General features: G+C 40.1%; 1 long non-coding RNA gene across 1 annotated transcript; it reads left to right on the top strand.

Moving 5' to 3' along the window:
* The first annotated feature begins 938 nt into the window (after positions 1-938).
* LOC125697620 (uncharacterized) lies at positions 939-21,655 on the top strand. The gene is made up of 3 exons (XR_007378885.1): positions 939-1,002; positions 20,277-20,478; positions 20,823-21,655. It is a non-coding gene; the product is annotated as an uncharacterized LOC125697620 (long non-coding RNA).
* The last annotated feature ends 4,845 nt before the right edge of the window (positions 21,656-26,500 follow it).

Below are 26,500 nucleotides of genomic sequence, written 5' to 3'. Positions count from 1 at the left end.
CATCACTATTCATTTATGTTAGAAAACGAACAATGAGAAAAGTGGTCACAACAGGAGGGAGTGAGCCTTATGCTCCTAGGGGAATTCCCTTCAGGGTCTCTGACTGTCTCTGGCAGACTTCTGTCTCCAGAGCAGACAAACTCCAGCCTTTACCGCAGAGTGCTCCGCCATGCCTGAGGAACATGGGTGTTGACCACAGTCTTTCTCACAGAGCTGGATGTTTTAGACATCCTACATGTAAGCTGGTGTAAGTGGATGATCTGAAGCAAGCATTGAGACTTCAACCTCCAGTGGTGCAATGCAAGTTTCTTACTTAAAGATCACACTAATGCGTTCCTGCATGCACAGATTGCCATTAAAATATGATGGGTTTTGAGCTGTCATTACTCAATAAGTCCCAGTATAATTTCTAGCATACCTGTGACTTGCAGGCATCTGTATTTTATGTTCCACTGCCATGGAAGAGCTAAATGAGCTGTTCAGAAATTGATGTAATCTTTGATAAATATGAGAGGACTGACTTTCCTTGACAGCAACTCTTTAGGAGTAGAGAAAAATCACAAGGTGACAGAGTTTAAATTTTAAAAACAAATGGAAAAAAAACCACAATCCCAATCCAGTTCTAATGTTAAGTAACTTGTATAGTATTTGAATCACTACTTTTCTATACCACTGTTCCTTTGTTGTTATTGTTGTTCTCTAATATCACTTGTGTGCTATACTTTCTGCTTAGAACCAGGTTCCCCAAAATTCTTCAGTCAAACTGGTGTTGCCTTTGAGGTGTTGTATAGGAATTGCCAGGTCATAGCGTGAACCAATGTTGAGCAGCAGGTGAGAATGCATGGCTAATCTAGGGAGCTCAGGTGCAAGTAATGAAACAGAATTACCACCAGATCAATCCTCACCACCTCCTCGCCCTCATTTAAGCGTTAGCATCTAAGAAAGTAGTGTCTCAGGATAGAGATTGCAGTTCTCTAGAGCTGTTGTTGGTCATCAGAATGGGTGAGCTGTTTTTCCTTTGTTGTTATCTTTCATTGCTCTGCAGTGCTTGTATCCTAGTAGAAGGCACTGCTATTGCCTTCCTTCACTCCCAGGTGTGAACTAGTTGGTTTGTAGCTGCTAGCTTGTGCTTAGTGCTGCTGCAGAGTTTAATTCTCAAGCACAGAATATGCTGTTGAGATCTTTTTAAACTGGTATCCTTAAAAGTGGATTTCTAGGCCTCGTTTTATGCACTGAAAAAACTGGCTTTTTGGTGGTGTGAGAGGTGATTGGTAGGAGGGAGCATTTATGAGAGACATTCTAAACAGGAGAGACTAGCTGCAGCTGGGTAGCAATGTAAGCCTTGGATTGCTCTTCAGCTTATTGTTTGGAGGTTTTTGGCTTGGAGGTTTGTTTGTATCTTGGCTTTTTGTTGTTGTTGTTGTTCTGAAATCCTCAGCAGCGTGCAGGGCTTATTTTTGGGGTGATAGAAGTGAGAAACATCACTCAGCAACTTTGTGCTGCAGGACAAGATCTGGGAGTGTAGGAGCTCAGCTTTCATGGCCCCTGCTTGAACTCTGAGGCAACACTTTCCTATCTGATGCAATCAGATAACTTTTGTGCTGTGCAAGTAAAGCGGTATTTTTCCCCTTTCAGCCTACTGCACTTCTCCCTGTTCATGTTTGCACTAAGTTACACAATCATTCTTGTCTGTAAATAAAAATGAGTATATGTAACATGTGAGAATTTGAATGTAGTTCTTTGATGTGAACAAAGGACTGCTTTCCCATGCCTAGTCATCCATCTCCTATGTAAATAATTCTGATTGCCAGAATGTTACTGTTGGATTTTATAAGCCATTTGTGAGCAGAGGGAGAATGCATCCTTACTGCAGAATGCTTTCCCATCGTATTTATCTGGTACCACACTTAAAGGGAATGTTCGAAAATATGTTTTTAGGAACTTAAAATAACAGGCAAATCATAAAAATGAGATTGAAATGTACTAGACCCTTTTTTGAAGTGACAGTATGTTGTATGTGAAACTGCAGGGAAGATGTTGCTGCAACCTGAGGCTTTCCTTCCTTTGACTTAGTGGATGGCTGATGAATCTGAATGGATCCTGGTGTGACTGTCCAAGCAGGTTGGGTTAGCTAAGTCGAAGGGCTGGGTGCAGTTTTTGATCAGGGTTCTTGAGTAAAATGTCCTTGAGTGATGCTGAGGCACAACCGTGCTTTCAGACTTGGACTTCAGAGTTGAAATGATGGATTAGCAGATATTAGGAAGCTGTATCCGTGGCAAATCCAGGCCTTCTAATAATGTGATTCCAACTGTAGTGAGAGAATCCTCAACATTCTAACTTTCACTCATGTGAAATGGCACCGCTTAACTGCAGAATGGCTTTGATGCAGTGTAGGCCGCTGACCCGGGAGGACCCTCCTGCCTATTTCCATAGACCAGCAGCAGAGCAGCACATCTACTCACTTCGATGTTGCCCAGTTCTCTCTCACCAGTGGATACCACAAACTGTTGACCAGATGACTCCAAATGTACACCTTCATTTGAGTATCAGCATCCAATCTGACTGCTAAGGTATCTTTTTAATAAATTGGTGTCATGCTGGCAGCAAGATTCCTCCTGATACCTTTTCTTTTCTTCTAGAAATCCACCCTCTCCAGGAACAGTTTGCAGCGTAATGTTTCCTGTACCATTCATATACATTTTTTTAACCATAAAAATGCTGTTGATTTTGTGCTTGATTTTGTTTCTTATTAGGAAACTGGGCTGTTTTTTGGATCCCCCTTCTTGGACATTCCCTCCTGAAATGAACTGTCAAAAAGACTGACATATTCTGCATAGATAAGCTCTGACTGTAGCATGGAGAGGTTTTAGTGACGTTCTGTTTTCCATCTGCATTCATATCTAAACTAAGAGATACAGAAATCAAAGTGACTTCCTTCAAGTCGCAGAGGGAGCAGATCATTCCAGATAGAATCCCAAGAGGATCCTTTGGTTCCCAGCCCTCTTCTGTAACCTCCAGACCACACTGTCTCCCTAATGTGCAGTGCAATGTATTTGGCCTGAACATTAAATTGCAGTTTTGGCAATGTAGTAGAAGTTCCCTGGGCTCTCATTTGTGCTATAACTTTAACTTTCCAGATGACTTTCTCATTGTGGTTTCTACAGTCTTCCCTGTTGACTGTGCACATCATGGTGAGCACAGTGTATTTAGAGAGAGGTTCTAGGGCTGCAGTTGCCCATTCTCATGTTAGCTACTCAACACAGTAAAATCTGTTTCTTTGGTACAAAATGAGAGTCACAAAACATCATGTGAACTATTTTGTTTATCATGTCTTTGTCAGTCATCTAGCATAAGTAAGTTTATAGTGGACTGCTGCTCCTTTTCTTCCTCCCCCAAGCATTTTGGGGTTATATGCAGCTGTGATGAACAGCAAAGCCATTTTGCTCAGAGAGCCTCTCTGGGCTCTCACCTTCTGCGCCCCTCCACTGTCAGAAGAGCAGTAATTACTTGTGGTCAGTTCCTGAATGCAGGGCTAATAGGCGGGCTGGCTGGCCATGGCTCACTGCTACAGAAGCCTGCACCATGCTTGGAAAATGGGAAGGAAGTGTATTTAACTTGCTTGCTATTAAAAGACTAATTTCTTTGCAGGCCTATTAAAGTACAGAAAATGTTGACAGGAAACCAACTCAAACTGTGAATATACCTTCACTGTTTACAGGCAGTATTATATCCTTGGTTGTGTCTGATAAGAATTGTCAGGATTGTGGGTAATGGTCTTTGCAACTTGCAATTTAGAAATAATAGAGATCTACTTTTAGATATTGTCTCATAGAATAAGTTAGCATGTATTCTCAGAATAAAGGATATAAACTAACACTGTACAAAAAAATCTCAGCTAGTCAGTCATAAGACTCCCTCGAATACCTCCAAGTTTATCTGGATGAAAGCATGACACTGAGGCCAGATTGCATTGGAGAAAACTTGTAACCTTGCAGACTTCTTCTAAAATTTCTTATAGAAGTTATTTGTGTAAATAGAAATGTCCTCCTGTCCAAGGTTCTATTGCAAAAATCCTTCCCAGTAAAGTTATTGTAGTCTTTCTTCTGCTGAGCCTAAAAATAATCTTAGTGTTCCCCAGTATAGTCACCTAAAAGCTAGTTCAGATTTTTATAAAGAACAGGGAGGAAAATTAGCTTCAGGCTGAATGGGAATAAATTCTGTCAGATGAAGACAAGTCCTTTTCCTTGACATGGCACAACTCTGTGCTCTTAGTTTGGCATCTCTTCAGATTCCCTTTTCTTGTTCTTTCCCTTCACATCATCTGTCTAATGGATATTGTAAGGAAAGAAGTGATGGAATTGAAAACAAAACAAAATTGCTTAAAATAATGACCTTATATTAAAAACAAAGCAGCAACAACTAAAAAAATCAACCCTCAGCTCCTGCTTTCAAACCAGCTGATTTTTATGGCTAGAGGCTCCTAATGGGTGAACTTGGAGCCAAAATTAATCCTTTCATGCAAAGATGAGAAGTTCCCACACTGAGTGCTAAATGTCGTTACTGCATCTCTGATGTCACACCACAAACATCCAGTGTTGTTCATCTGTACTGTGAGCACATTCCTTTATTGACATTTTTATTTTTTTTCCACCCATTAGGTCAGGTCTGGCAGTGAGGCAGAACACAGCTTGAGAGCTTGTTTGACGCCTGTGGCTTCATGTTTGCCAGCTGTTTGGTGTTTTACCTGTCTTGTGCATAGATTGCCTGGGATTTCGGGGGTCTCCTAACCAAATATTATTAAATACCTAAAAGTGGAAAATGTTTAGAGAATTTTGTCTTGTATGGATCAGCCCTTCCACATATTCCCAATCGCGAACACACCTTTTTGATTTATCTTCCTTAAACTTGAGCTCCCTTAATCCACAGTATGCATTGTTATAATGTGACTGGGTGGTGTGTTACAAATAATAATTACAAAAATCAGATCTGAAACTACTTGGTAGCTCCCTTGCACAGTTCCTTACTTGGGGTATGAGAATATGAACAATTAGTGTACTGCAGCCATTTGGTTGTCCTTGCTGGTTTTCAGCTTGTCATCACATACCTTCATATAACATTGTCATTTTTTGAAATCCTGTTCATCAAGCTCAATTTTTCAAAAAGAACAAGGCATTTTAATGCAAACACCATCATTTCTTGAACATCAACATCTGTTCTCCTTGAAACTACCAGTACATACAGCAAAGAGACAGAAGCTGTACCATTTAGTCCATAGTAAATATAATATGAGCTTTTCTATTAGTCATCTCCTAGAGCTGGAAGATGTTAACTCTGTTTTGCTCATTCTTATCCATTCAAATAAGCTAACTCTTTAATTTCTGTAAGACAGAAACAGAATCCATATTTATTGGCTCCTAAAGAGCTTGACAGAGAAATAATGGACTAGAGATGTTTCTGTCTCTTCAGTTCCAGCCCTTCCCTATAACCACACTAAAAGATAAATACAATAATAACAAGGTTCCAGTTTTCAGGGCTGAGCAGGGTAAACCATGGCATAGAAGTGGGCTCAGTCAAGCTGGAGTAGATTATTCTGGAGATAGACGAGAAGCCTTGTAGTATCCCTGGCAATCCTTTGTGTACAAACAAATAGCTATGATCTTCAGAGAATACATGCATTTGTCCTCTGTTTCAGTTCAGGCCCATCTCCAGACTGAGATCCCAAGTGGAGCATTATCATAACTTGAATCGCTGTTTCCTGGAGGCTGCATGTCTCGCACACTGTCCTGCTGTGGCCAGGAACGCACGAGGCTTGCGTCACCATTGAGAACATGTGGTTATATAAGTGGTATCCTAAGGAGAGGCAACAACGTGTCCCTCTCAGGGAAGATGTCTGAAAACCTGGCTGTGACCTAAAAAAGGCACTGAGAGGCTGAGGAGTTGTTTATGGTGTGTCTTCACTGAGTTAGAAATCTGAATACTGGTGGATTTTTACGAGTGAACAAAGATTACAGGAACACAGCAAAGGCCTTGTGTGCCCCCTTCTAGCAGCAGATGGGACTAACAATTCTCTAGAAAACAAGCAAAAAAAAAAAAAAAAAAATATATATATATATATATATCCAGCTTTTGAGTCAAAGCAAGACTTGATCTCTGGGTCTGTGAGTTCTAACAAAATCAATAGAACAAAAGCTTTGACAGAGAAGTCAATATAAGTTATAGGCATTCAGAGTAAAATATTGCAGCAGATAACAACTTGGTGATGAAAGTAGTTTGAGGAAGAGAGAAAAAAATGTGTGCACAACTTATCAAATCCTTCTACTGAATTTGAGTCTTTCTCTAAGTTTTGAAACATGGGGAAAAAATGTGGGCTGTTCTTGTATGCCTGAGCTTCAGTTTGGATTTTCATTGTCTCAGGCTCAATTTCAGAGAAAGCAATTATTCCATAGCTAAGGAAACATAGATGCATCAAGCTTTTAATAACTATGTTGTGATGTGGTGCAGCACAGAGACTTTTAAATTGACAACTCACATTATATTGTGGGTGGTGGTATTAGGAATCTCTCATCACAGTGTTGATGTTGCTACCTTGGTGAGCCAGGAAGGCACGCATCATTCTGTATTGGTTAAGGTTTTTTCTTCCATGTCAGTTTTCAATTAGAACTGAATTGTGGGGATAAAAAAGGCCAGGTTTATCTGAACAGGGAGGCTGTTACCCATTTTTATCTGTGTAAAGGAAAATTTTTAAGTTAATTTTGAGGGTCTCCCAGTTTCTTCAGCTTCTTTATCCTCCTTCTGACTGGAGACATCACTTGCACCAAAAATCACAAAACTATGACACCTATGGTCTTTCTCAGTGAAACTCCAGTCATTGATACAATCGTCCTTGCTTTTAACAACAATAGTGGGTTATTTTGCTTGCGAGCAATCCTAGGGTAGTAATTTAAGGAGTCTTGCCTCTTAATCCTTCTTGCATGTCTGTGACTCCATCTCTGTAGCTCACTCCACCATTTACTTTTTTCAGGTCTCAAAGGCATCTTCTTAGTGCCCACTGATAATATGAGGCCTATGAAACAAGAGGAATATTCAAAGCTCTTTTCAGCTGAAGTTTTCTACAAGTTTAGCTACAGCTGAGCATTTTATTGGTCACACCGATCCTAGTCAGATAAATGCTAGAATTCCAGTGCGTAGTTTGCTTGCTTTGTATTAAAAGATCCATTTTCAATGTCTCAAAACATCTCTCTTGCTTTTTCTTTCTGTTGTTTGAAATTCCTTTTTGGCACAGTGCTTACATACTTGTTTTGACCACACAGCAGCGCAGCTGAAAAAATTGTCATGAAGTTCAATAAAGGGAAAGTGATAGCCAAGGCTGAGTCATTGCGTGTATGAGAGCTGGGAGGAGGAACTGTTGGACTGTACTGACATAGATTCAGAAAATGCTGAGGAAGAATCTATCCCAGAGGATGCTGGCAAACTATCAAGAAACAGAACAAGAAACAAAATAAACCATGGCTCCACAAAGGGATGGAAACCACCCCCCACAAAGTCAGCCAAAGAACTTTCCATCACAACGTCCACATTAGACTAATTCTCCCTAGTTTTCTCAAGATGGGGCAGCCACAGCTTTGATACTTGTAGCAGTTTCTTTAAAATATTGATTCAGCAGGTATTTAATGCTGGACCATTTGCATGAGCTGAAACATAGGTGCTGCTCAGCAGATGTATGCAGTGGCTGTGATGAAATGTCTTGTGTACTAGGGTGGTGTGCCTGGGAAGGGAAGGGGATCTGGGGGTAACAGTGGTCAAGCAAGCAGCTACCTGTGTAGCAAGAGTCTGATTACACAGCATCCAACTGGTGTAATAGCAGGTCATGGATTCAAAGGACCATTGGGAATAGCCAGGTCCAGTCAGGAGAACAGACACACATCCACGGTGACGAGGCAGGTCTGAGGTCACAAGTGTGGAAGTCGAGCAATGGTTCAGCAAGGTACAAAAGCCAGGTACAGTGTGCCTATTGCATGGCTCAGAAGAGGACCAAATGCATCTCTTAGTCCAGTGGGTGAAGGGTATGTGGGCAGGCAGTGCAGTTGAGACTTCACAGCATCGCTTCTCACACCTCTGCTGTTTTTATGGAAGGATGATCTAAGGTTATGCAGGGTTGTGGTATTGGAGCGGACTTGGACATAAAGAAATGAACCCTTAATGAGGGAAGATGTTGTAGCAGAGGATTATAGAGGAGGGTGACTGGAGTGCTCAGGGTAGTTAGAACCTGCCAGCCCACTCACTCCAGGCCCTGAGAGCAGAGGAGAGGGATTGTGGTGAATCCAAGCAGGACTGTGTCAGGAGAGCTGCAGGAGTTGAAAGGACCACTTCTGTGCACCCTTTCAGTTCTATTGCATAGTGGCAGCACTGTGATTATCTGTGGATCTGTGTTTCTGAGAAAACAAGGCATAAGACCATGTGAACTGTTTCACTGCTTAGTTTGTTCGCAATTGCGGGAAGAAATCTCAACCAGCACTGCCTGTAGCAACCACTCACTCTGCTCCAGAGGAAGTGCACCTAGAAGAGGTTAATCAGAGCAGACTCTTCCTTCCTACTGTTCTTTTAAAATCCTATCACATCTCTTTTCTTAAGAATGGGAGGTTAATAAACATCTTTACTTGCATTTCATTTTTAGAGGCAGAGTTAACTATGCCTGTGCTACTTGTCAAATGTCTGTGGACTACATAATCAACAGAAAAAGATGCTCTGCAGACTAGAGAAATCTGTGACAATTCCCACAACTGTGCAAATTCTCAAAATATGGTGGCCTTTTTACTTTGTGCTGTCCTTGTAAACATGCAAGCTATAGGCACCTCTTCATATCTACCCACGCAGACGTAGCAGTAATCACTGCTGATTAGCTCCTTGTCTCAAATGATAGGACCATCTTCCTGTCTTCAAAGGAAGATGCAATACACCCTCTAGTAGATGGCTATAACATGGTTATATTGAGCAAGCAAATTCCTTTCTTGTCAATTTTTGTGCAAACTTTCCAATGCTCAGATGAACAAACAAAACTCCTCAGACTCTGTTTTTCATACTGTGGGGCTGACAGTCAGGTTCATTAAATCATTGATAGCTCTCATCTTTATGCCCTTTTCAAAACTGTGTATGCTATAATGTATCTGCTAGACTACTCTTGGATACGTCAGTAGGTAATTGATAAAACTGAGCTCCACTCTATAATATCCTGGACAACACAGATTAACAATCAGTGGAGATATCAGGATTTAGGACTTGACATAATTAAGGGGAAACTTCCTCTCTGATAATCATGCACTTTTGGATCGATGTCTGTGAGCTGTGTAGAAGACACTGGCCTCAACTACCAGTGAATTTAACTCTGGTTTCTTGTTTAGTTATGTTCAGTTGGGGTTATATTCTGTCTTATAATGGATATGTTTTTGATTCAAACAAATAAGGAGCAATGTCTTAGCAAAGAACATCAATTCATGCTTCAGGGTGTCTTTAACAAAGTTTTGAAAAAGTTCTCCTTATTGGGTATTTTGTGTCCTTTGATTATTATTTTCTCCCCTTCCCTGTTGATTTTTCCCTCAAGGACATTGCATTCAGTTATACATGGCAGTAAGTGCTCATTAGCAGCTCCCCTAGACTCGTTTCTTGACTTGCGCCAAGACAAGCTAGTGCATTTTCAGGACAGGGGTCAGAACATCCTCTCCCCTGAGTGCTCCAGAATGAGTTGTTCCAAGAAATGATTCTCTTAAGGTCATACTTTCTGACAGAAGACAAGTTTAGAAGCGAATGATGGAAATCCTACATTATAACTTTATTAGATTTTTGTTGTTCCTCTTATCCCCCTGCCCATTTTGCTTACTAGTGTTCCTTGTAGAGATCACTGGCATGTCACTCCTTGAGGATATTGTAGTTTTCTGATAACTGAAATCTTTAGATTTCTTTGTATGGTCCTGGTTGCAAAAATTTCTGATAAGGAACACTTCAAAGATTCAGGGAATCTCGTCTTTGCAATCTCCATAATTATTTTGGCTTCCAGTGAAGAGTTTCACAAAGAATAACCCCAGTAAAGTGAACAGAGATGTTCTTCAGAGAGAAAGAGAGAAGTTTCTCAATAATTAAACTGCATGTTTAAGATGGACTCCTTTGGCATCTGAAATTGAACAATATGGTAAGAACTTCAAAATATTTTGATTTGGCCAGTTCCATATGGGTATATCAACTATAAAGGAAGGTCTTTGAGGTCTGTCAGGAAAGGAAAGCATCCAGAATACTGGAAGAGAGCAAGCATGAAAATCTACTTCAAGAACAAGATGAAGGCAAATAGAAAGAATTGTCAATTCAGTTTTGACTTCCATGTTAGAAGATGCAGGTCCTGCCACTTGAAAGAAACTTTGTAAATTGCTTGATGCTGTATGTGGCAATTCTCAGAACTGTGAAGGACTCATTAGTACTTCATATCCTGCATTCCAGTTGCATGCTGAGAGCTGAACATTTGTGAGATGCTTTCCCAGATACAGGCCAGTGGATATTATCTATATTTAACTCTACTACAGTAAATCTCATTGTTTAGTACATCTAGATGATGAAACATGATTTAATTGCTGAACAAAACCTGAAAATGACATTTCTGCAGTAAAGTCCAGTTAAGTCAATAACATCTGTTCTTGGTATTTGAATTTTGCTTTCCTCTTGCTTTGGAGGCTTAAACTCTCCCTATCCCATCAAGACTGGTGGGCAACTATTTTGAATTCTGGGGCATGCAATCCATGTGTTTCCTGCAAGGTGGCTTGCTTAGAGGGTAGTCAGTTCCAGTTTCCAAAAGCTCCACTGAATTAGTCTTAAAGAGACCTCTAAAGTCACCACTGATTTGAAAATGCTTATACCCATTATAACAAACCTACTCCTGGAAGATCTCAAGTTGTCTGGCTCGCTTAGGCTGAGCATCTGTTGCTTTGCACTCATGCAATCCCTTTGTTACTGGCTCCAACTCTGAATAGAAGCATCCAAATTAAAGAAAAAGAAGAGGTAGAGCTGGATTCCTTGGCATGTGGCAAGTTGTTGAAGGAGAAGGATATGACTGAATAGCAGTGGATGATGGCCCTGGGGAGTAACAGTTCAGTGGAAGAGCTGGTGAAGTTGCTTATAATGATGTGTTGAGCTGTGCACTCTCACCTGCACACTGGCTGGCAGATCTGAGCACACAGATCATCATGTTGCTCTGTACTTGTTGCTGAGACAAAGTTTTTTGTTGGCACAAGCACTTTGCCATTATGTCTATATCTAGATCAGTGGTTAGCTAGATTTTTGAGCTGCCTCAACACGACCTTCTCTGCAAACTTTATTTTGCAAAGTTATAATTGTCCAGACTGCAAGCTTCAAGCATTAGCTTTTCGAGCTTTGTCTTGTCTTGCTTCTATTGTGAGTGACTGCAGTATCCTTCACTAGGTAAGGATAGGTACAATCCTTGGGTTTCCATAACTGCACATCACAAGTGTAGACCCATTTCTGAGTAATGGAAATACCAAATGTTCTCCAGCTAGGCATAAGATCTCTCTATGGAACTTAAGCATTTAATGGTAAAGGGAATAGGTCTGAGCATCCCTTTCTGGGCAGGGGAACAGTGGGGCTCAACTGGGGTTGGGACCTCCTGGCCTTGGAAGCCTGACCATCTGCACCCTCATCCCCCTCCCCCCCAACTCCTCTGCAGGCAATGAACTCTCTGGGTGAGTTGTGTCAGACTGAAAACCCTGGAAAGTCAGGATAGTGGAAGCTGGAGCTAATGGGCCTTGCATGTTTTTATCTCCATGTCAAGCCTTTTATCTTCAGTTTCCTGATGATTTGATTTCCCATCTGTGCAGTGCAGAGCTGCAGGCAGGCTGGCAGGAGCCTGGGCATGGTTCCAGTACAAGATAGGTTTCCACGGTATTTGGCTTTTTACAATTGCTAAATGCTTTGATTTTGATGAATTGGCATTTTCCTATGGAAAAACATGCCTTTGGAGACTTTCCAGTCAGAATGTAACCAAGTTTCAGCATATTGCAAAATTCCTCCAGATGAGGATTTATTGTGTAGCTATATTTTTAGTAATTTTGCCCTTCGCTGTTTTCTTTGTATCTTAACAAATAGAAACAAAAGCAAATATCATTATTATATATGTTGTAATGAGGTTGTCTATTTTTGCCTATGGAAAAAGGATATAGGTATAGACCCTTAAATACAATACCTGGAAAGTAGGTAAAATTCTTCAGGAGCCCTATGTAATGAAATAGTGAATTTTCAAACCTAGTTTTGCAGCATAGCAATATGAGACATCATGGAACACAAAATTAGATTAAATAATTCAGTATTTGCTTAGTAATTTCCTTCTAAAGCAGACTTAGCACATCTTAATGGAATTCATAACTTTGAGCAGACGTTTGTGAACATGTGTTTATATTCAGTGTTGGTTGATTCTTACTTCATGGACCAAAACACAGCCAGGGCTGCTGGGAGAATCTAATGGTAAATCAGTGCGTGTGAGTGGCAAATGCAGCCCTCCTCTGTGCCTCTATGAACACAGTAAATGTGAACCAACCATCATTTTGGGCTTGTAACCACAGGATGGCAGATAGGCACTCACCAGGGTAACTCGCATCTTTACTTCTGCAGGAAACTCATTCCCTTAAAATGAGTTATGTGAAGTAGCTAGTGCAGGCCCTTTCTCTTTATTGTGTTACAGTTTAATGTTTTTGAAAACCCCTCCTCCTACCACATTTGTACAGAGTCTAGAATTCAAACCACAGCTCATCATTTTGTGTTAAGGTGAGGTAGTAAATGAAGGGCCACTCCGATGAGTTGCATCAACATAAATACAGAATGCATCTTCACCTTCTCAAGCAGTTAAGTTGCCATATGAACACCATATGGGGCTGCAAGTCTGCTGAGTGTGTTTTCCAGAAGTATGAGACTGCCTCAAACTCTCTCCAACCAGCAGCCTCTGGAAAAAGGAAAAGAAATGCTTTGTAATATTTAAGGTTCTGAGTATGATATCTTTTATGCTGTTGGTTTTTTGTTTGCTTGTTTTAACCATATGTATGTGCAGTGTAGCAAGCAACTTCTTTAAATGTTTCCAATGTGTGCAGCTGTGGTGTGTTTGTGATCACCTGCTTCTCAGGGCCAGGACTGAGCTGCATTCACCCCATATAAGCAATCAGCCAAACTGCTTTCCTGCAAGAACTTTAAGTAAATTTATGATTTGATTTTATCCAATGTAATTGAAATTTTGGCTTATATTTTGAGTGCAGCTGGCTTTATGTAAAGCTTCAATGGATGTGTTGAACCTGGGTCAGCTGAGCTGCTTTCAGATGATTTAATGCTGACATCTGCTGTTATCAGGATCATAACTTGTGATCAGCTGCCAGTGCTTCCATATATTTCAGAAAAATTGTATTTCTCAGAGGGGAAAGTTAAGTTTATGTTTGCATAGTAGATAACTAAATAGGGAGGATTTTGTTTTCTTTTGTATGTATATCTATTTGTTAAACACAATCTTTAGAAAGAGTCTTGGTTTCTGAAGCTAATGAAGCAGTTTCTTTAATAATAGAAATTGTTCAAAAAAAAAAAAAACAACAGACTTTGTCAACAAGCTCCTGCTTCTAGCACTATCCTAGGCCAAGCCATTCTGAATTTGGTCCAAAATCAGCTGTTTTTTTTTTTTTTTTCTTCAGATCAGAATGGGCAAAGAATGATCTTTAAATACCAGCTAGATCTTCCCAGCTGTTTGTGACTGCTTCAATCCTATACTTAAATTACAGATGATGAAAACCATTGATGATTAGTATTCCATATGAGTGTTCGAAGTCCCAGTGCTGCCATGTGTGAAATGAGCTGGTGTACAGAGCAGCTGAAAAATAATCCCAGCCTTAACTCTCTGCTCTCTCCCTGATGGGATGAAAAAAATCTAAGGAGAAGGTGAACGTCCTTATACTGTATTTTGCCTTGTTTTAATAATAGATTTTCATTTATAAAGTCAGCTACCATTAAGAATATTGACCTGTAATACAACAAAAGCTATCTGGGAACTCAAATGGTTCTGAAAGTGGAATGCAAATGCTGCTTACGGCCATGGTTCATCCTCATCTTTAATGTCATATCATGCTAGCAAAACATTTATAGTGTGAGAGATGTGTGAGTCCAAGTATTACACTAGTAGTTTAAACTAAAGACATGCCAGAATTTTCTGTGGTGTCTTCTGATGTGTATATATAGTGGAGTGAACAACAAAGAGGAAATGTGAGTGTTGCAAATCAAGCTCTTGCTCAATCCACCATCAATATTCAGGAGAAAGCTTACACAGCTGCTTCTCAGCAACTGCTAATAATAAAGTACCCTCTTACCTTCTTGTACATAATGGCAGTATTCTTACCTAGGTGACCCCCAGGACTTGACTGTCAACATCCAGGTGAAAGTTCTGCATCTTTATTTTTCCTAGGTATGGATTTTACTACTCTCTTTGACTTCAAATTTTGAGATTTTTAACAATGTTTGCTTGAGGTGCAGTGTATTGGAGACCATCACCTTTGGCTCGGACCCCTTCTGTTGTGAGGATGCTATGAGTTGGCTGGAGGATAGGGTGGCTCTCAACATGGAGCTGGGATGCAGCCAACTGGGAAACTAGGAGTGCTCCTGGATGCCCAGCCCAGAAAAACCTGGCATATACTCTTCTACTTTCGTTCAGCAATGGCTGAACCATGACTGTTTGCTCCAGGGAAAAGAGGGTCTGATAGTCAGTTCATAGAACCACGGAATTGTTTGAGTTGAATGGGACTTCAAGCTCATCTAGTCCAACTGTCCTGCAATGAACAGGGACATCTACAGCTTGATCAGGGTGCTCTGAGCCCCATACAGACAGACCTTGTTCTTAATTCTGTTTGTTTGTTTGTTTAAATAAAAGTAAATACATTCCATGATTTTTAAAGCTCAAGCCTTGCAGGAAATTTGTTCTGTTTTGGGCTGGATTCAGCTGGGGAGGAGTCCTTTTTAAGCAGAGGAAAAATTTCTGCAGAGATGGAAAGCCATAGGGAGATGACAGATTTAAAAGTCATCTAAATCTTCCATACCCTTGTAAAACTTGTCATTTTATTGTTTCTCATTTGAAAAAGAATTGTAACAAGAAGTTCTCAGGTTATACCAAGTCCAAGCAAGTACATAACTTGCAAAGTAAGATGTTCATGTGAGAACCAGAGTCACTTTCAACTGCAGTGCAGAACTCAATGCAAATCCTTTTTAAGCTTTTAAAGAATTATTGTCACTTCCACAGATTCCATTCTGTTTGCTGTTCAATCTTGTGTAACATGCAAGTAAATTAATTCATCACAAGTCTGTAATGTTTTCTGTTTATGTGCCTATATTTAGCCTGCTTTATTTGTCAAGGGTGATTGTGATTCATTCAGCTGCTGGCAAGTAGGCAGAGCCCTATGTACTTTTTGCAGTGTGCCAGAGCACTGAAACACAGAAAACCAAATGATCGGGCTGAAATTGTTCAGTTACTGGCATTTTCACAATGAAGACTACTTCTTATTTATTGTGTAGTTCTTCATTGCTTCAAGGATAAGGATCTTGTCCAAACAAGATTTTGCTCATCTGATCTATGTAATAACAATCTGAAGGCAGTCTTGAAATCTGATTTTAGACTAATTATGACTGTTTTTACCTCTTTTTTTTCTTCCTTATCCCTTTAGTAGAAAAACCTGGTTTCTTTGGAAAATCCCATCTACAAAATCTCAAGGAAAAAAAAAAAAAAAACACAACAAAAACCCACCACAAAACAATCACAGTTGTTGTCACCCTCAGTTAAATAGAAAAAACTGGAAAAAAAATCAAAAACAGAAACAATTAAAGACTGAAATATCATTGTGAGCTGAGGCTGAAGTTCTTTCTGTCTTTTTGCCTCATGGCCAGTTGCCTTTGAGTTGTCAATCCTGGAATGGGGCCTGGGGTGGGATGGGACCCGGAGTGCACCCACACAAACAGGGGCTCTGCACTGTAAGGGAGGAACAGCTCTGGACTTAGGAGTGCACATGGGACTATAGGTACTAAATGTATTTCTGATTATGTGAAACATTTCATTGACTATAGAAACTTTTTCCTGATTCAGCAATGAGGAAGAAAATGGAGGAACTGGGGGGGAACCTCTTTAAGGAGGAAGAAGTGGTGGTGATCAAATAACTGCTGTTGGATGTAAGGGTAACACAGCAAGTGTGCAACCTATAACTCAGGTGTATTATCTCATGCCTTCACTTGCTGCTTAACCATGTGTCTTTTTCAATTCTCTTTTTTTTCTTTCCTAAATAAATTGGTTGCTGTCATCTTCTAAAAGTTTCCTACTGTCTGAGCTGCTGCTATACTTCACTATCATACTTGGATAATCTTTTTCGTGTTCCCTGTACCTTTATTTCGTCTCTTCTAATTCTGTCCTTCAGTTCTACTCTGTCACTTGAGGACTTGCTGCCTTACCTCTTCCAAACTTTTTCAGGACTGTCCACACTTTCATAGTACTTTCTTTCTTCCTCTTATGGGGGGGGTGAGGGGTGAGGGGGGGGAAAGAAAGTTTAATCACAACATCAGTTCCCCTCGAGTCACTAAACTGCAGGAATTGTGTGTTCTGGTTATATACGGTTGGACTGATCTAGTATTTTTCAGTGACTCTGAATCCACTTGACTGAAGGCTACTTTCACTGGAGACAAAATTCTTTTTTTGAGCTGTAGCTAGAACAAGCTGTTTGATCCAATGATGGGAAACAGTTGATTCTGATCTTTCTTTACCTCTGTAGTTTTGGTTGAATGTTGAGTCATGAGCACACTGAGCATGTATTTTTCCCGTCAGCAATCAGATCGGTTACAGTTAATTAAATATATAGTGTTGTCTTAGACAAGCCTAGATGTTGGCATGAGAGCTTAAACAGTTCATAGTAAAATTGCTTATCTGCATGAATAAAACACTTCTCTGTCACTGTTCCTACATAATGGACAACTAGGATAAGCATCTCACTTTAACTATTGGTTCCTGGCTCTGGCTAATGGCCATGTGCCTCCTCCAACTAACTGCTGTAGGAACAGAGAGCTCATCTCTTCTGTGGCAGCCAAATGGAACACTCAGTATGGAGGAACAGTGAAATTCTACCCTTTCTTTCTTTTTGTTTTGTTTTGTTTAAGCAATGACAACTTTAAAAGTATGCAGCACAGTTAGATGTTCATATCAAGAATAGGATGTGGTCCACCTGTCATACAGTTCATGCTGGGGCTTTGCTTAGCAGGACTTTATTTATTAGCGGCTTTCTTATTTCATTTTCTTCCTACGCTTGAAGCTGGAGTGTTCTGCTGACTCATTGGGGATTTGAAACGTGGTGCAAGTTGTACACAGATGAGGAAAAAAATCAGCCTAGTTTGAATAGTCATTCTTGATAGGATTGGGCAAGCTTCTTCAGTTCACAAAAGTTACTGTATAACTTTGCTTAATACCCATTAGGTGAAACTGGAGAACAACTTTTCTTTAGAAGCACTTTTGGAGAGAGATCCAGCAGTGTTTGGATTACTTTCTGCCATCAAAATGCACACTATAAACTCTCTTATGTACAAATGGTAGGATTGAAGTGAAGCTGTTTGACTGAAACTTGAACCTTTGTCTTATGAATCCTCAAATCTATCTGTCATTGAATTTTTTGTGCTTGCTAATACCAGTAAGTGTTGGTAGAAGAGAAGTTGAAAATGGATTTCAGCTGGCCTATGGTTTGCTAGAGGAGCACAACTTCCTCTAGCAACAATAACTTCCAACAATATCAGAGAGAAATCTCACTTTTTTTTTTTTTTTTTTTTTTTTTTTTGTATGCAAGTATTGGGAGAGCAATGCCTCAAGAATTATATAAAAGACACAGAGAAGAGTTTTTTGTTTGTTTTTTTTCTCCCTGTCAGGTATAAGGATTTCCTTTTCAGAAGGAAAACAAAGAAACAATGATCATGCAGTATTAAGTCTAGCCTTAAATGAAGAATTTTTGTGTCACCAAGCAGACTGCCTGAGAGCCTAACAGTTTGCAGGAACTTGCAACAACAAAGCCTCCTTTTGCTGACAGACCTTTGATAAGATACATGGAAACAGTTTGAAAGATGTTACAGAGCATATGATGAACAGAACTTAACAGTGGTTACAGGGATCTGGTGGCACACCACTGAGGTATCCATGCACATCTTGATTTCTCTAACAATTCAAACCCAGCCTTATCAATTTTTTCTTGGGGACTTCACTAGCCAAGACTTCTTGAGCGCCTAATAAGAAACATTAGGCAGCCTTCACAATGCTGTTGGGAACTTCTCAGCCTCCTGTGAGAATACAGAGGTACATAGCTTTACAAGCTGCGCCTTGTTGCGCTTCTTCCTCAGAGAGGCCTTTCCTTAAAGAAAGAAATGACATGCCTAACTGCACTGAGGGTCTGCTTTCCATTTTCCTCTTTTCTTTGAGATGCGTTCAGAACTTCTAAGGCTCTGTTTGTTGTTTTCTCTGATGGAAATTACTCAGCAGAGAACAATGCTGAGGAAACAAAACTGTTACCTGGAGTAGATGTGGTTTTGACTGAAGCTGTTTGCCATTTGTAAATGTTTCCCTGTCATTGACTGTGATCCTGAACCTGTTTGAGGTGAGATTACAGTGCTACCAGTATTCCAGTTAACATAAACTGTTTCTTTTTCTGAACCACTTCAGCTCAGTGACTTGTAGCATGGTGTTTAGGGTCCACATATACTTTATCAGGTTGAAAAAAAAGTTAAGCCAAGATAGTGTTTTGGCTAATCTTTGATGTGTTGACTTTCATATAACTTCATAAAGATAGCAATTTAGCAACCTGGTGTGAGAGGATTCCAGTTATCATTTTTGAAAAGTTACTTCTAATTAGATTCAGACAGATCTAGGAGACTCAGCATCTCATCCATCTCTCTTGCTAATGTTTTGCACTCTTATACTCCTCTTCCACTTTGGTGCAAAAGTGTTCCTTGTGGTGATAACCATCTACAAACATAACCCTCTCATGACAATGGCAAAGTTGCATCGATCTTCTTTGCAGCACTTTGCCCTGCATGGGCACTGTGTTTCTGCTACATTGCACGTCACAAGTGTCTCCTCTTTGCTTTGGACAGAAGGCAGCTGCTTTTCTCCAAGTGAAAGCCTTCCTTCAGAAGCCGCTGAGTTCAGCTGAAGCCTGATTCAGAAAATTCTTGGAAATTTCTTCCTCGTCAGAGTGTGCTCTGCTTTGCTCTTTGACACAGTAATATTTAAAGTGTTTTCAATGTGAACACACTGCAGTATATCCTTCACATGTTTGGCAACATCAAGAATGGGGAATGCACGTCTGCAGCCATGGGAGCTCTCACAGGAGCTTTCCATGAATTTAAGCCCCAGATGATGTGAAATTGGCCTTTGGATCTCCGGAAGTTGCATGAATGATAAATGTCTTTTCAGGCTGTTTAGGATCACGTTAACTGGATGTCTTTTTTTTTTTTTTTTTTTTTGGTTGTTGCTTAATAGATATAAAAACCTTGCTTCAAATTTTCTGTGGAGTTGAACAGATTTGTATTCACAGGGAAATGAAAAAGAACTTTTAAAAATCTTCTACCCTGCCTATAATATCAGCAGCAGCACATGTGTGAACAGCTATTGTGTCACTGCCTCTGTGACATTCCACTTTCATTTTGGTGGACTTGGAGAAAATATTTATGGGGGAGAGGTATCTTAATGGGGGACTCCAATGAACTGTATGCACAGACCTCAGGCTCGTTCTGTACTGCATCAGCTGGTACTGGGGCTTGGTACTAGGTTTAGGGACTGAAACTGGGGTTGCAGAGGCAAGTGCAACAGGAAATCTTTCCCAGCATTACAATTAATGCACTGATTTTTTTTTTACAACTTCTCATTTGATACTTCTTCCTTGTTTGCTTTCATCTTCCAGCCAAGTTCAGTTATAATGATTATAACTCGCCTATTTAAATCCCCTTTGCTATTTAATTAGTTATTATATTTTCCTCATATTTATTCTTCAAGGCTAATGCTGTGATTTCTTCAGCAGCTGTTATGTCTCATTGCAGGCTGGCCTCTTCTCCTTAGTGAGGAGTATGAGTGTGATATATATTTTTGTACATGCTTTTTATGATCACAGTCTCTTGCAAACGGCTTTAAGTTCTATAGGGATTAAAGACAATACATAAATCTCTGATTATGGTTATTATGACTATTCTAGCAAGAGCTGGCTGAGGAACAACGATCTGACTTGCTACAGCCTTTAAGGTTTTGAAATTCCCTGTTGGAAGAGGATCAAACTTTCCGCTGTCTGTGAAGCAGAGCTGTTGAGACATCCATTTTCATATTCTCAAGGTCAAGCATTTCTTGAGATTTTTCTCTATAGCATCAGTTAAGACCTCAGAAACCTACCCTAACTAAATGTAAGTTGTCTTCACTGAGCCTTGCGATTCTAATAATGTTCTATTGAATGAAATAGATTTAATAAAATGTGTTTTGATGGTTGCCAATGTTCATTTCCAGAGTCTCCCCATGGTGGAGAAAATAACATCTTATATGCTCATGCTCTTCTCTGATAAATGTGAACTTACTGTATTTACTTTTAGTGCTTTTAAAACAGATTTAATATTTTTTGAAAGAGCTCTTAAACTGAGATGGGATTAGTAAATAATTAATAAGAATTTGCATTTTGGCTGCATTCTTTAAGAGAGTTCAGTATTGGGCCAATTTGAACATCCTTCACCCTTGGTTTTGTGTCTTTCTTCAGTCATTCATGTGGCACTTACCTTGGATATCTTCAGCAACCAGAGAAAGCAGCTCTTTAAAATGTATGGAGACAGCCACCAGATCATGGCAATATGCAAAAAGCGTGGTGTTGTAACAGAATTATGAAGTGGCCTCTGGGACGGTGGTGAGTTGGGAATCAGGCTCTTGAAAACTGATTTTCCCTTTGTGTCCTCTGCAAAACCAGCTGATCTCTCCTGCACCATCCTCACCAAGATGCAGCAAGCGGTGCTTGATCTGCTGTGAGGAAATGGGGCCAGTGTGCCCAGGCGGATGCAAACTGTGGTCTGCGTTGTGTCAGAGTGGTCCTGGGGCATTGTATCCAAAGACATGTGAATCTCAGTCTTCCTCGCTGCTAGTGCTCCCAGATGCACAGTGCAAACCCACATGTGAAGTGTGGTTAAAAAATACCAACAACAGAACTGTAAATATGAGTGAGCACTGCTTGGTTTGTAGGAGTTAGGGATTGACTCCCCTGTGTTAATTGACACCCCCCTGGGTTAATCACTCATTTACTGGAATGAATGATCACCATTCAGTGCAGCATGTGCTATGAAAAGAGTAACAAAAAAGACAAATATCTAAAACCTATTGTTATGCTAAGGTAGATAAGCATGCAAATAAATCATCACAGATTGAAAAGCAGTCTGCTACCAGGATGTGTTTTTTAGGTGTTCTGTTTTTGTTTTTTGTTTTTTTTTTTATAGTTCTCACTGAGCTAGGAGAAGGAATAAAAATAAAATCAGATCTTGAAACCAAATTTCAGCTTTCAGAAGATTGTGATTAGAATATTTGTTTATCCTCCCACCTCCAATGTGCCACTTCTCTAGGGGATTCAGCTATTGCAATCATAAGAATGATTTTAATTTGTGGGAAATGCATCTTCGTTTTGCCATGCTTATAACTTGCTGGAGGGAGATGAGACCCCTTGCTATCAAGTACTTTAATGGGAAACTTCAGTTGATAGATTATTGGGAGAAGCACTTTGGTGTGATCTGTAGGAAATTAAAAACACCTCCACTGTCAACAATGGTGTCATAGCCCTGAGGTAAATACTTATTGCTGTGTTCTTATCTATGATTGGAATCCTTGGAGTTGCTCATGCAAATGGAATGAGTGGAACTGTCAGCCTCTACCAGCTGTGATAAAGTGGTACATCTGGGGAAGGTACCTCTACCAATCACCTTATGTTTCTTAATTCTTTGTTGCTTCCATTAAAGAGCCCTAAACCAAAACCTTTAAATCAAAATAGCGTTTGTTAGGAAAAGTCTAATGGGAAGGAAAAAAAACAACTGAGATGACATGTTATCCTTCTATTTTACTGTAATTGTGTAGAACTAGTGCAAGTAAGAATGCAGTGGGTTCTTTACAACTTTTTCACCACAAAATGTATTCATCAAGAACATTTTTGGTGGAAAGATGATCAAAACTAAGGAATGTAAAAAAGTGAAGGGGAAGAAATATAAAGAAAAACAAAGAGCTACAATTAGTTTGCCCCAGGATTCTAGTTCACTAAATTTTAGTCTGTGACATTTTTCTTTGGCATGCAAACGAATATAACAAAATGCCTGTTTTAAAGTACCACAGCAGGGAGAAAAACATTCCTTGTCAGTGACCAATTGCCACTGTACAAGTAGTTTGGATCCTGTCGGGGAGTTGCCCAGGCTCTTCTCAGAGCGGGCCTTTCTGTCTATTCACTTGCCGTAGAGTCAGCCATACACCTGTACTGGAAGACAGTTCCAGAGGCTGGTCTACAGCTTTGGCAGATACTTGTTTTCTGGAATCTGCTCTAATCCTATAGAGCAGAAGCCAGCCTGTACACTTCTTCAGCAGAAGTTCAGTTTCACAAAGCACCGACATTAGTATGAGCTGCCTGAATGAGTGTGTGCAGTGTCCCTCATCTTAGTTGAAGAGGTGTTGGTTGCTTCAATCGAATAAAGCCTTGGAATAGCCCAAATTCTGGTTGGATGGGCTCTGAGTAGCCTGATCCTAGTGATTGGCAACCCTGCCCACAGCAGGGGGTTGGGACACGATGATCTTTAAAGTCCCTTCCAGCCCAAGACATTCTATCAATTTATGTGTGGGGCAGCGTGGTCAAATTCACAACAGAATGCTCATTTTGAATCCCAGCATCTCATAGGCATAGTTCATTTGCTTTCTGCTATTTACAGCAGTGATTTTACTTCAGATGCAGCTGAAAAACTGCAAAAAGCTTTCTGTTCTCTTCCACGTAGAAGTCAAGAAAAATTCTTCTCAGTATCAATGCTTTCTGCATTGAACTGATAGAGACTGAAAGAAAAAGCTTTCAGTGCAGACATTGCCTTCATAGATTCAGAGCAGGAATTTGTACAGTGTTTTACTTCTGCTTGACCCAAGTCTATGCTACTCATTTCTGGTTGAAATCAATACTATTATATTAGCAAATACTGTTCTGTGGTGTGCTTGTGAGGGTGTGTGAGCACAGGGCTCAATACCAGAGAAATGTGTACAGACATTTCCATGGTATTAAAAATGTTACATCTCATCTTAAGATTTAAGTGCACGGAGCATAGGTCTAAGCTCTGCTAGGGTATCTGGTTAACGTATGCATCTGCATTTAGATTGTACAGACGAGGAATACTGGCCTAAGTAGGACCTGTTCTTTGTCACTTGCTTTAAAGAAATGCAGAGCTTTACTCTGGCAATGACACCTGATTCTTTTTCTTACACCTTGCTTGGGTTAATTATTTTGAGACTCTTGAATTTAATGTGCTCTGTCAAACCTTAACCAGGGCAGCATCAGAGACCACACGCTCAACAAAGCAAAGATGGCTTTCTTACACTCTCTGCTTTCTCATACCATCTGTGCTCAACTGAACATCATAATTTTGATGGTAGCAGGAACATCGGTTTGAAATCTAATTCCTTTCAGTTCTTTGGTCTTTTTCAGATGCGTTTAATGGGTGGTAGGGATTCTCTGATTTAATCATCCTGTTCTTGAGTGGCCTTCTGCAATGTGAGTTCTTAGGAAGGAAATGGATTTTCAGACGTTACTAAGTGACACCTAAGAGTCTCTCTCTTGTTGAAGAACAAAGGTGCCCTGGGAATCCAGTCTGACTGGGAGAACGGAAATTCTCCAAATGTGTTAGACTTCCTTTTGTGAGCTGGGGTCTGGTGAAGTTAGCACACAAATCTGCAAGCCTTCCACCTAAAATCCAAATGATCTCAGTACCGTATAGGTAACTGCCTTCGCCCATTCTTGATGTATTATGGTACATAACATGGGGTGCCCAGCCCACACCTCACACAAGCCTGGGGCTTGGTGCAGGAATTATGGTGTGAGTTGCTGCATAGGTGGAATGCTAAGTGCCTGGATGCTAGTTGAGCATGGTTTAGAGGTGACTGTGTGGAGATGGAGGAGGAGCCTTCTGAAGTGTAAAAGGCTGCTGAAAAAGAAAGGGAAGAAATTGTGAACAGAGTAAGGGAGGCATGGTGGGCTTAAATTGTATTGGGATAGCAGTTTGGGTTGTTAGGAAATCTTTCCAGTGGGCAGCCTAGCAAAGCTCTGGAATAGACTAGAGACAGTTCTATCAGGGAAGATTTTTATGCAACAGTGGTTTAGGAAAAACTCATTCAGCTTTTGAGTAAAAGGATGGAAGGTTAGGACTCAGCAGCCTCAAGAGATAGTGCTTTTGCCTTTGTTTTTCCCAACCGAAAATTCCTTCTAGAAACTCAGTGAGATACAGGAGATTCCATTTTCCTGCACCAAAGCATGTGATCAATGCAATGCACATATCATACAGGATGGGGAAGTCAGCTCCTGCTAAATGCAGAAGTCAGGAGATAATTTCTGAAGTGTTTCCACCTTACTGCATCCCATCCAAATCTGACTTGTGCCATCTGTGGTAAACAGGCTATTGGCAGCTCTCTGTTAAATGGCCTTCAAGGCTAATTCAGGCCCTGTTTTAATTATTCTAGTCTTGCTGCCTTCATGTCTGTAGATTGGCTGCTACTGTGCATGTAAAAGCATTATACTTTTCCCTGCTCAAGAGCAAGCTTGTGCATTCTCTCTAAAAGTTCATGAATTCTGTTCTTTCCTGTTGATGTTGGCAAGTATCTATCAGAAAGCGCACTCTGTGTTTTCATTGTGGCCATCTGTCCTGGTATTAGCAAAAATGATTGCATAATGCAAACAACAGAATCCTTTGAGAGAGGGGGAGAAAGAAAGATACACAAGTCATGTGGCTGACATGTACTGCAGTGATCCAAATAATTATGGAATCAGAAATAATAATAATGTATTAGATTTCTCAAAGGAAAAACGATTATTCTTCTGAGGAACTATTAAAAACACAATATACAATAAAAGCACCCAACTGTAATACAAACGAGTGCCTGAGGCTCCAGAGCACTCATAAAACGAAGCCATCGCTGTGCATCTTTACAGCAAGAAACATAATTAAAACACCTTTCCTGACAAGGTAAGTCACTCTTCTTTTTGAGTGACTCTCACATGGCTCAGCTCTAAGGATGATCTGCTCTTGCTTGACACTGGATGGTCAAAGATCCAGCACGTTCTTGCTCCCATACCTTCTGCAGTGCATTTGAGGAAGCATCTGTAGGCACTGATTTTAAGTGGTCTTTACTTCAGTGGCACAGATGGGAAATTTGGTTTATTTGTCATGATTACTGAGCTGATGAGTCATACACGTTGCTTGAAAGAAGGTAAAGTTTTGTTGTGGTGGGGAGTCTCAGCAAGCACTGAGTCCAATTGAGCTAGTGGGAGAAGATGGAGAAATCTGCAAGTAAAAGTTCAGCTGCCCAGGGAAGTTTTTTTGTTTGTTTAAGCAAAATTTGCAGCCATCCTCTGTTATTTCATGAAGTAACTTCAGGTTATTTGATTTTCTCACTTCAGCACCCTCGGCACAAGCAAGCATTGTTTCTGGGGTTGTCTGAGCGCTGGACTGGGGTTTGACTTTGGGTGACTTTTCTAGAACTTGAGTATTGTGAAAACTTTTGTAAGGAACGCATCATCTTCACAGCCTTTCACTAGTTCTGTTTATGATTTTATCCCAGAATTAGTTATTTTAATGCCAAAATATTTAGTTATGATATTTATAACAAAGATAACTTACTGTCTTTGGTAGCAAGTGTTTTTTTTTTTCAAACTGTTTGTCTAATTCTGTCTCTTGACTTGATAATGAATCGGATGAGATCCGTCTATTGTCAAAGGCAGAGACAGAGAAAGGGCAACTATGATAACTACCTTCTTTGATCTTCATATGCCACGCTTGAAGAAGAGCACACAAAGACTATACCTTTATGCTTTCAGTAATTTACAATAACCAACATTAGGTTTATTATGCTAGCCAGTAAAATGTAATTTATTTTATTCTCTCAGAGAGAGACTCTCAGCATATGATGTGTTATGGTTACTGGATAAGAGGATCAGCGGCTGGTGTGATTTATATGCACTCCCCCTAACATTTTGCCATTTTTTTCCCGTATATGGGAACCGTGAGGATAAAGAGGGAAGATTTGAAAACTAAAGAATACACTTTTGATCTCCAGGGAAACAAGCTTTCAGATAAAAGACTCCTTGCTGCCCCTTTACCAGCACAAGTGAGACTGGAAAAGGGACTCCTCCCAGAGAAGATGGATGGATCTTATGGTAGCAAACAT

This window comes from Lagopus muta, chromosome 9, assembly GCF_023343835.1.
Source record: "Lagopus muta isolate bLagMut1 chromosome 9, bLagMut1 primary, whole genome shotgun sequence".
NCBI classification, from domain to species: domain Eukaryota; kingdom Metazoa; phylum Chordata; class Aves; order Galliformes; family Phasianidae; genus Lagopus; species Lagopus muta.
Note: the sequence above shows the minus strand (reverse complement) of the source record. Positions and strands in the feature narration are given on the sequence as shown.